This window comes from Rhipicephalus microplus, chromosome 4 (assembly GCF_043290135.1).
Source record: "Rhipicephalus microplus isolate Deutch F79 chromosome 4, USDA_Rmic, whole genome shotgun sequence".
Classification (NCBI taxonomy): domain Eukaryota; kingdom Metazoa; phylum Arthropoda; class Arachnida; order Ixodida; family Ixodidae; genus Rhipicephalus; species Rhipicephalus microplus.
In genome coordinates this window covers 185373202-185380527 of record NC_134703.1, presented here as the reverse complement: position 1 = coordinate 185380527, position 7326 = coordinate 185373202, and the positions used below count along the sequence as shown (strand labels likewise).

The following is a 7326-nucleotide window of genomic DNA, read 5'->3' as shown; positions in this document are numbered from 1 at the left end:
TCTCTTTTACTTGTGTCTGAATAGCCTCGCGTTCTTTGGCAGAAACGCGATAAGGCTGCTGCCGGATGGGGCGGACGTCATCGTCGGTAATAATTCGATGCTTCGTGAAATGTGTTTGACGGACTTTAGAAGAAGAGGCGAAGCAACATCGAAACTCCCTTAAAAGGTCATGAAGTGCAGCCTTTCTCTCGTCTGACAGCGTCGATTTAATGTCGATGCGGTCTAAAAATTCCTTATCCTCATGCGTTTCCTCGGACGCAAAGCACTCCGTGACGTCCACAACAGGGTCTCCATAGGCTACGGTGGTTCCGCGGAAAAGATGCCGGTGCTCGTAGTTGAAGTTCGTAACTAGTATTTGTGATTGTCCGCTACGGACAGGCACAACACTTCGGGCGGCACGTACACCTTGGAGCAGCAGAAGTGATAGGATGCTTTCAGCCACCACGTCGCCGTCTTGGAAGTTTTCCCAAGTGACTTCTATGGGAACAGTTGCTCGAGGTGGCAGCGTCACACTGTCGTCAGCAACACGCAGCGCAGGTCTACGGCAGTTATCAGCGTCTAGATCTGTTGCGCCTTGAGTCGAGAAGGTCACGATGCGCTCACGGAGATTTATGGTGGCACCGTATTTCCGAAGGAAGTCCATGCCGATAATCAGCTGACGCGAACAGTCGCGAAGAACGAGACAGCTGAGCACAAACGTTGACGCACGGATTTTCACTCTTGCGGTACAGCGACCCTGCGGTGTTACAAAGTGTCCTCCAGCTGTTCGAATTCGCGTTCCATTCCACGGCGTGATCACTTTTCTGAAATCTTTCGCTAGCCTCCCGCTTATGATTGAATAGTCTGCACTAGTGTCTACCAATGCACTGACCTGAAGACCGTCTATCAGCACAGGTGTGTCGAGTGACACGCGGTCACAAGGTTCAGATGTGAATGTCAGCGTTATTTCGGTACTGCGAATCTCTGACGAAATGCTCTCGGCGTTGCGTGCAAGCGTCGATGGGAGATCTTCCGCACTTTGAGTCTTCAGTTTTCCCGACGAGGGCTCGGGGAGCGTTCCCGTGCCGTCACCCCGAAACGTGGCCCAGTGGCTGCGGGTCTCCTCGGAGATGGTGACCGCCATTGCCGTCGTGTAAAGGGTGCACGCTGTTGCGCGAGATACTCTTTGGTATCCCTTGGCCTTTGACCAATTCGGGGATGAGGGGAATTGACGGAAAGTCCGCGCAGTCCAAGTTGCCGGTATGGGCATTCGCGGTAAATGTGACCAGCCTCAACGCAATGATAGCAGAGGGGTCGTCTGTCTGGCGTACGCCAGAGATCAGACTTGCGCGTCGGTGCACGGCGACTATCGATGTCCAAATCTGCGTGATCTGACTGAATCGCGACTGACGCCATCAGTGTCTGGATTGGGACGTATGGCCTTGTCTGGATCGGGACGTGCGGCACTGGCTGGGTCGGGACTACTTGACTAGGAAGAGGAGTGGCAGATCGCAAGGCTTCCGCGTACGTACGACGGTGACTGTCAGTAGACATAGGAGCCGCTTCCGGATCAACCGACGTGGGCGGAAAACGATGGGCGTCCAGCACCTGCTGGACCTCGTCACGGATGACATTGGTGATAGAACCAACATCGATTTGCCTTGTCCTTTACATCTTTTTAATTTCTTCCCGGACGACAGATCGGATGATCTCGCGAATCCATTCGGGGCTCTTGCTCCCAGGGGTGGCGAAAATTTCGGGACTTGAGGCAGCATTCACTTGACGGTCAAACAGGGCAGACCGTTAATGCAGTAATCGCTCTATTGTTGCCGCTTCAGTAAAGAACTCAGCAACACTTTTGTGGGGACTACGCACCAAACCAGCAAAAAGTTGTTCCTTCACACCACGCATGAGGTGGCGCAACTTTTTTTCTTCTGCCATTGCAGGATCCGCTCGCTTGAAAAGCCATGTCATGTCCTCGACGTACATCGAGACGGTCTCGTTGGGCATCTGGATGCATGATTGTAGTGCACGCTCCGCCCGTTCGCGGCGGTCGGGACTCCTTTAGGTCTCCTGGAGGCGACGCTGGAACTCGCGCCAAGATGTCAGAACATCATTGCTGTTCAAAAACCACGTCTTGGCACCGTCTTTTAGGCAAGTGTACACGTTCCGGAGCTTCGAGGCATCATCCCAGTAATTGATCGCTGCGACACGTTCGAACTCACTCAGCCAGTCGTCAACATCTTCATGTTGCTCTCCGTGAAAGGGGCTAGACATCAGACATGAGCGGGTTCTGGACAGTGCAGTAGATCGGCGTGGAAGGTGTCGGAGCTTCCACGGGATCTTGTGTCGAAGTCATAGTCGCTGCATCAGTGGTTGATGTCACAGGCGGTAGGCCTCGTTGGCGGCAGCTTACTCTAAGAACAGGAATTTCCACAGGTGCAGGGCTTGTGTTCCGGCTGCTGGACGGGGTCTTGGGCATCGGGTGGATCGTGAGACGTTGTACCCAGCACCTCCACCAGTCTTGTCACGTTACTCACGACAACTTGATATAATGGGCTCGTTGAGTCGACTAGAAAAGCAGCGGCTCAGAGAGATCGTCTTTGTCCTCTTTCAATCTTCGATCTCACCCAAGCAAACCATGTGGCAATATAGAACAAAGTCTCCCACTTCAATCTCTAATGAAAGAAACTTCTTGACACATATAATCTTGTTCTAGTCGTGATATACCACGGAAGCGTGGACTGCGTTTGCACGAGCTTCCTGTATATTTTCGGCAACGTCGTATAGGAGATAGGGATACGATAGTGTTCCATACGTAAGGACACAGGGTGGGTAGCCTGTGACTTCATGCAGTGTTCTATTATACTCGTCGACAACGTCAGAGAGGAGACGAAGCTATGGTGCTATGGTTGTCGGGGTTCGTCGTTGATCTTGCATCGGATGTGAGTAATGATGAACTGATTAGTACTCTCGATTTGGCCTTCACACTGCGGGCGTTGTGAGCTTGTGAAAAGCTGATGAATAATGTTGTGCTTGAGGCACTTCTTGAATTTCCCGGCAGTGAATCCTGTGCAGCAGTTGGAAAGAAACTTCGGAGGCTTTCCGGCAGCGATGATACTCTTCACGCAAAAGTTGTAGGCGTCGCAAGTCTCAATCTTGTGTGCGAAAGCTCAAACAAAGCGGGTGACATGATAATGGGCTAAGTAAATGAACCTTTTGGACGAGCTGTAGTTGCCAAAACCTCCGATAGTGTCCGTGGCCAAAAAATAAAGTGGTTGTTTCACTGGTGGTAAAAACTCCAAGGAACCAAATCATTTGGTCTTCAGCTTCTTGCAGCGCTGGTAAGTATCGCAGTGCCGAATGTACTCGCTCACGTCGGTGATTTCAGGCCATTAGCTCTGCGCATAGAGAAGGTGGAACGTCTTCTTTACACCGACATGACCAAAAGTGTCATGTGCTTTTTAGAGAAGATAAGACTGGAGGGCAAAAGGGACATATAGTTCTCGTTTTTCTCTGTGTATCACTGTACTCAATCTATTATCGAATGTATGCTTTCTGGATGGTTTGTCTGTGTATGCTTTCTGGATGGTTTGTCTGTGTGACTTAGCAGCAGCGGCAGCAAGCCGTGAACATCGTCTCAAAAACTGCTCTTTTTGCAGTGTCGTCTACGTCCGGACCCGCAGTGAACGGAGTGCAAGAAGTGTTTCGCCGGACCGCTTCTGCGAATTTCACGTGGATCTGCCCTTGGGACGAGGATTCACCCGCAAGTCGTCTCTGCACATGCGCATCTAGCCAGCTCGGCACAAGAAAAGCGGAGCACGGTGACCCGCCCACCACTTAGCAGCAGCGGCAGCAAGCCGTGAACATCGTCTCAAAAACTGCTCTTTTTGCAGTGTCGTCTACGTCCGGACCCGCAGTGAACGGAGTGCAAGAAGTGTTTCGCCGGACCGCTTCTGCGAATTTCACGTGGATCTGCCCTTGGGACGAGGATTCACCCGCAAGTCGTCTCTGCACATGCGCATCTAGCCAGCTCGGCACAAGAAAAGCGGAGCACGGTGACCCGCCCACCACTTAGCAGCAGCGGCAGCAAGCCGTGAACATCGTCTCAAAAACTGCTCTTTTTGCAGGTTAGTGTTACTGTGTTCAATAATATTCAGTTGCAATAGTATTTCTACTGCTGCTGCTGTCGCTGCTGCTGCTATTGGTTTTGCTTGTGTACCGCTGGGCACCGTATTGTGGTTGCATAGCTACACTTGAAACAATGTCTCTTTCTTGTAACACATGTAATCTGCTCATCTCTCCTGACGAGCCCTTTGTGGAATGTTGTAAGTGCGAGAACGGTTATCACTTTGGAAAATGCGCTGGCCTAACAGAAAAGTCGTTCAAGGCAAAGAACGAGGCCGCAAAGAAATCATGGCAGTGTCCGTCGTGTAGAAGTGCTAGTGGTGGCAACATGTGCAGTAAAGACAGTAATGATTCTGAAACAGAAATTAAGCTTGCCCTCATGTCAATTAACCAGAAGTTAGAACGGCTGATGCCCCTGACAAAAAAAGTTGAAAGCATTGAAGAGTCTCTTACCTTCATATCTACAAAGTTCGATGAATTTGAGCAAAAGTTCTGCCATCAAGAAGCCGATTTAAAAGACATAAAAAAAAAGGTGTCTGAGCTTGAAAAAAAAGATGACCTAAATCAAGTAACCTGTGCCCAACTTGAAAAAGAGATGCATGACCTTGAATTTAGAAGCAGGCAGCTAAACTTGGAACTGCATGGTATTAGAGAAGTAGCAAATGAGAATCTTATGGTCACATTAAATGACGTAGCTGACAAACTTCAAGTGCCTCACTTAATGGAATCGGATGTTGCGAATGTTCATCGAATTCCTGCAAAACATGGCAAGGTGCCAGGCATCATTGTCCGCTTTACAAAGCAAGCGATAAGGGACCAGTGGATCAGGAATAAAAAGAACCTTAAGGATAGCCACCCACCAATTTTCATGCAAGAAAATCTGACACGCCGCAATAGAGAACTGCTCCAAGCAACGAAAGAATGCGCCAAAGATAAAGGCTACAAGTTTGTTTGGTATCTCAACGGAAAAGTTCTCGTTCGGAAAAGCGAGGGAGTGAATGCTGTGCATGTGAAGGGAAAGAGCGACTTAGAGCACCTATAGTGCTTCACGTTGAATGCTTTGTTTTCTTTTGAAATGTAATCACGATGGAGCACATGAGTTATTTTCTTCCGAGTGATCTTAATAAAATTACTTCATGTACTACTAAGCCAACATCGTTTAAAGCCATTCACTTAAATGTACGCTCTGTAAAAAACAAGACCATGTGTTTGGAGGAATTTTTCGGTGAATTTTCATTTACTTTTTCTTTGGTCATGCTCACTGAAACTTGGAGCACCAATGATTCTGACACCTTTACGATGACTCACTATAAAACTTATTCTCTGAACCGCTCCAGCCAGCGAGGAGGTGGAGTTGCTTTGCTGGTGTCTAACAATATAGAATGCGATAAGCTGGACTCGTACTCTATGATTACTGATGATTTTGAAATCATATCAGTCTGTACTGGTCAGTTCGTGTTTTCGGTGTGCTATCGTCCCCCTAAGGGAAATGCGCTCAAGTTTTTCCAGTTTTACGATAATTTCCTTTCATTTATAACGGACAGTAAATACACATTAATAGCTGGTGGGGATTTTAATATTGATTTGTTGAAGGATAATTATTTTGCTATGAATTTTAACACAACTCTGGCTTCGAACGGATTCGTTAACCTTATAAAAATTCCAACAAGGGTTACACCAGAGGGTGCGTCTCTTCTTGATCTGCTTATTACGAACTCATCTCAACCAATAGCTGCAACAGGTGTAATAACATGCGCAATCAGCGACCACCTTCCGGTGTTCTTAAGTATAAATAAGATTCCAGCGGTAAAGTACTGGCAAGAAAAAGCTGCATATCAGCGTATAACAAACCAAACCCTGAGTTTATTTTACAACTCAATAACACAAGTTCAGTGGGATGGCACCGGCCTTTCAAATGATGCAAATGAGGCCTACGATAAGTTTCTCTACGTATTCAAGCAGCTTTATCATTCCTGCTTCCCACTAAAAGTGCGCGGATTAAAACGCAAAACGCGCAAACCTTGGGTAACTATTGAATTACGCGAAGAAATTAAAACGAAAGATAAGCTGTTCAAAGTATTCTTAAATACGCGTTCAGCTGATGACCTCAAGGTATTTAAGAAATACAGGAATAGGCTAACAAAAAAATTGCGTAAGGCACGAGCGGAATACTACTCTACTTTACTTGAAGTTAAAAACGGTCGCCATGATTTGCTGTGGTCAAGATTAAATCTCTTACTTAGACGGGAGCAACCACAGGCTTCCCTACGTATGTTAAAGCTAAATGATAAAGATATATCTGGAGTAGAACTGGCGGAAGTTTTCAACAACTTTTTTACAACTCTCGCCCATAACAGTCCGTCCGATGATTCTAATAAATACATTAATTCTTTTAATAATGATACAATATTCCTGAGCCCTGTTACAACAGAAGAAGTTATAGCAGTGTTACAAAACCTTAAAAACAGTCATAGCTGTGACATAGATGGCATTCAAGTGAGACCTGTGAAACATGTTGCCGCCGTCATTGCGCCTACTCTTGCAGACATATTTAACCTATGTTTAGATACCGGTACATTTCCTAAACAAATGCAAGTTGCTAAAGTAACGGTTCTATATAAGAAAGGAGATCGCAATGATTTAGGTAATTATAGACCAGTATCCATACTTCCAATATTTTCGAAAGTTTTTGAGAAAGTGTTATATACTAGGTTGTATGATTTTATTAATAAACATAGCCTACTATCACCAAATCAATTTGGGTTTTGTAAAAATAAATCTGCTGAACTAGCACTACTCGAACAAAAGGAATATATATTAACACAGTTTGAAAAGAAAGCCTTCGTTATTGGTATCTTCGTAGATTTCTCGAAGGCGTTTGATCTTGTCAATCACACTATACTCCTGCAAAACTTAGAATGTTATGGTATTCGTGGACAGGCGCAGTTGCTCCTGAAATCATATCTATCGCATAGAAAACAGGCTGTTTGCATTGACAACATAAAATCTGAACTAAAGTCTGTTACCTGTGGCGTTCCACAGGGCAGTATATTAGGACCATTGCTTTTTAATATGTATCTTAACGACATTTGCAATATCAACACCACTGCTAAATTTATCATCTATGCTGATGATACTAGCATCTTTTTTTCTGGAAATAATCTTGATATCCTTGTTCGGGATTGCAATGATACCATGAGTGAGCTACAAAAATGGTCA

At 46.2% G+C, this 7326-nt stretch overlaps 1 long non-coding RNA gene across 1 annotated transcript; it reads left to right on the top strand.

The window, feature by feature from the left end:
- The first annotated feature begins 3590 nt into the window (after positions 1-3590).
- On the top strand, positions 3591-5490 carry LOC119172563 (uncharacterized). The gene is made up of 2 exons (XR_005109969.2): positions 3591-3803; positions 3876-5490. It is a non-coding gene; the product is annotated as an uncharacterized LOC119172563 (long non-coding RNA).
- Positions 5491-7326: the final 1836 nt, after the last annotated feature.